This window comes from Protopterus annectens, chromosome 14.part0, assembly GCF_019279795.1.
Source record: "Protopterus annectens isolate FY-2018-M chromosome 14.part0, PAN1.0, whole genome shotgun sequence".
Classification (NCBI taxonomy): domain Eukaryota; kingdom Metazoa; phylum Chordata; order Ceratodontiformes; family Protopteridae; genus Protopterus; species Protopterus annectens.
In genome coordinates, this window is record NC_056748.1 from 534,507,903 (window position 1) to 534,511,503 (window position 3,601).

Below are 3,601 nucleotides of genomic sequence, written 5' to 3' on the forward strand. Positions count from 1 at the left end.
TGACAGGAGGGATTTTCACTATTAATAGTATTCCAATCTATATTAAAGTCACCCAGAATTATAGTTTCTTGGGGTAGTTAGTGGAAACCAGCTGAGGAAGTCTTCTAAGATTGGTATGTTTGTGCCTGGTGGTATGTACATACAGATGATGTAAAGAGCTTTTGAGCATTTAACTGAAGTTTAACTATGATGGCTTCAGCACTAATCCAGGGTTGGGCAGGCTGGGAGGGTGGAGATGGTTCTTAACAGAATTGCCACGCCACCACCTTTATGCTTAGTACGATCAAGCCTATATATAAATTATAGCCTTGGGGTATAATCTCAGTGTCTTTGGGCTTTAGCCAGGTCTCTGAGAGGCACAGAATATCAAAGTGGTGAATGTCTAACAGGGCATGTAAGTAGGGTACTTTGTTATTTACACTTCATATAAGATGACCTATGAGTAGGTGTTATTTGGGGTTAGATACTTGAGGGGAGGGATTTGATGGGCCTGGGTTGGGGTGAATATCACCGTCTTGTAAGGTAGGAGTATTATGTGTGTGTGAGGCTGCTTTTAAGAAGGGTTATTTGTTTCATTTTTATCAGTGGGTAAGGCGGTTAGATGGTAGAGCCTATGGAATTTGGGAAGGTGATAGCTAGGGGTGGAGGTAGAATTTAAGAAGGAAAGAAGTGTGGAAGATAGATGTATGTTTATTTATAAAGTCTGGCTGGTTTTAAGTGGGTTTTCAAAGAAGGTAAAGGTAAGAAGAATAGAGGAGGTAGAGAATAGCTAAGAAAATACCATGGTGGTAAGTATGGAGCATATGTAGAAGAGGTGAGGTAAGGGAAGTTATAAAGTAAATAGAGGAAGAGAGGTAAGATAGGTAGAGGTAAAGGTATAAGGCAGAACAGGAGAGAAGGAAAGTGATACTAGCTGGATATGTAGGGGTGTGAGAGGAGAATAAAGTGTAGGTGTAGGTGTTGAGAGTGGAAGTTATAAGAAGATTAATTGAGGTAGAGGAGAGAAGCTAGTAATAGGGAGTAGGTTGGTAGAGTGGATAAGGAAGGGGGGAAGAGGGAGGAGGGAGGGTTGAGTTTTTGGGGAAAGAGCAGGATGGTTGTAAGAGTAAGGGGTGTGTGTTAGGAAGTATAAGGTTAGGACCCTGGGGTGGGTGGGAATTGGGGTAGGGAGAGCGGAGTGAGCCCAGGCGAACGGAGCGGATACACAGAAACCAGAGAGGAAGGAAAAAGTAACAGAGAAGGCAAGTAGAAGGCTTGAGATAGTAAGGGAAGTCACAGAGCACTACAGAGATGGAAAGGAATGGAGTGAGAAGGTGAAGGAGGAGAATATGGAGGAATAATCACATAGGTCTAGATGTATACAGAGTGACACCTAGTGGACAGAGAGGCAAGGTGCAGAGGAGAGTCACAAGGTTCTGGGGCAGGAAAGAAAACAAATATACTGCTGAGGGGGAGTACAGGCTAAGTAAAGCAGTAGATAAGGCAGAAGAAATAAACAGAGTAAGGGTGAGGGGGCTCAGGCAAAGCTGGGAGCAATACAGAAACCACACAGATAAAATGGGCAAAGACCACAACCAAATTAGACATACTCTCTAAAACCTGAGGTAGTAGTAGTAAGTTTGTAGAAGAGTGCAGGGTCCAGAGCTTTCAAAGGTAGTGGGCAGAAGGTACCCTCAGAGTAGAAGAGTTCTCCCAGGAAAACACTGGAAGGCAGGAGAATTAGCTAAAACCTGAGGAGTATAGTAAGAGAAGCTGAGCAGAGCTTTTCAAAGGTAGGCAGAAGGTACAGAAGTAAAGAGTTTCCAGGAAAGGTACTGAAGGCAGGAGAATTACAAAACCTGAGGTAGTATAGGCAGAAGACTGTAGTCCAACTTAAAGGTAGTGGGCAGAAGGTACCTCAGAGTAAAGAGTTTAGGAAAATCACTGGGAAGGCAGGAGAATTAGAAAACCTGAGGTAGTATAGTAAGTTTGTAGAAGACTGAGGGTCCAGGCTTTTCAAAGGTAGTGGGCAGAAGGTACTGAGAGTAGAAGAGTTTCTCCCAGGAACCACACTAACAGGTAGGAGAATTAGTCTAAACCTGAGGTAGTATAGTAAGTTTGTAGAAGACTGCAGGGTCCAGAGCTTTTCAAAGGTAGTGGGGCAGAAGGTACTCAGAGAGTAGGGAAGAGCCCCAGGAAAACCGTACTGGGAAGGCAGGAGAATTAGTCTCAAAACCTGAGGTAGTATAGTAAGAGAAGACTGTGGTCAGAGCTTTTCAAAGGTAGTGATACCTCAGAGTAGGGAAGAGTTTCTCCCAGGAAAAGGCCACTGAAGGCAGGAGAATTAGTCTAAAACCTGAGGTAGTAAGTGTTTGTAGAAGACTGCACGGTCCAGAGCAAAGGTAGTGGGCAGAAGGTATAGAGTAGGAAGAGTTTCTCCCAGGAAAAAAGACTGGGAAGGCAGGAGAATTAGTCTCTAAAACCTGAGGTAGTATAGTGTTTGTAGAAGACTGGGGGTCCAGAGCTCAAAGGTAGCAGGCAGTAGAGTAGGGGAAGAGCCCAGGAAAGCCACTGGGAAGGCAGGAGAATTATTCTTAAAACCTGAGGTAGTATAGTGTTTGTAGAAGATGCAGGGTCCAGACAGGTAGTGGGCAGAAGGTACTAGAGTAGGGAAGAGTCTCCCAGGAAAAACTGGCCACTGAAGGCAGGAGAAAGTCTCTAAAACGTGAGGTAGTATAGTAAGTAGAAGACTGCAGGGTCAGAGCTTTTTCAGAAGGTACTCAGAGTAGGGAAGAGTTTCTCCCAGGAAAGGCCACTGGGCAGGAGAATTAGTCTCTAAAACCTGAGGTAGTATAGTAAGTAGAAGACTGCAGGGTCAGAGCTTTCAAAGGTAGTGGGCAGAAGGTACCCTAGAGTAGGGAAGAGTTTCTCCCAGGAAAAGCACTGGGAAGGCAGGAGAATTAGTCTCTAAAACCTGAGGTATGAAGGAGAATGCAGGGTCCAGAGCTTTCAAAGGTAGTGGGCAGAAGTACCTCAGAGAGTAGAAGAGTCCCCAGGAAAAGCATGGGAAGGCAGGAGAATTAGTCTCTAAAACCTGGAGTAAGTTGTAGAAGACTGAGGGTCCAGAGCTTTCAAAGGAGTGGGCAGAAGGTCCAGAGTAGAAGAGTTCCAGGAAACGCACTGGGAAGGCAGGAGAATTAGTCTCAAAACCTGAGGTAGTAGAAGACTGCAGGGTCCAGAGCTTTTCAAAGGTAGTGGGCAGAAGGTACCCTCAAGTAGGGAAGAGTTTCTCCCAGGAAAGCACTGGGAAGGCAGGAGAATTAGCTAAAACCTGAGGTAGATAAGTTTGTAGAAGATGAGGGTCCAGAGTTTAAAGGTAGTGGGCAGAGTCAAGAGTGGAAAGTTCTCCCAGGAAAACTCGGAAGGCAGGGAACTAGGAGAAGTAGTTTTAAACTGCAGGGTCCAGAGAAAACAAAAAAAAAAAAAAAAAAAGGGGGGGGGGGGGGGGGCTGGGAAGGAGGGGAATTAGTCTCTAAAACCTGAGGTAGTAAGTTTGTAGAAGAGGGGGGGGGTCCAGAGCTTTTTCAAAGGTAGTGGGCAGAAGGGTACCTCAAAAAGGGGG

General features: G+C 45.2%; 1 protein-coding gene across 1 annotated transcript in view; it reads right to left on the reverse strand.

Annotated features, from left to right (window-relative positions):
- BMS1 (BMS1 ribosome biogenesis factor) overlaps positions 1-3,601 on the reverse strand; it is a gene marked incomplete in the record, with an annotated part of 1,196,647 nt that overhangs the window by 922,230 nt on the left and 270,816 nt on the right.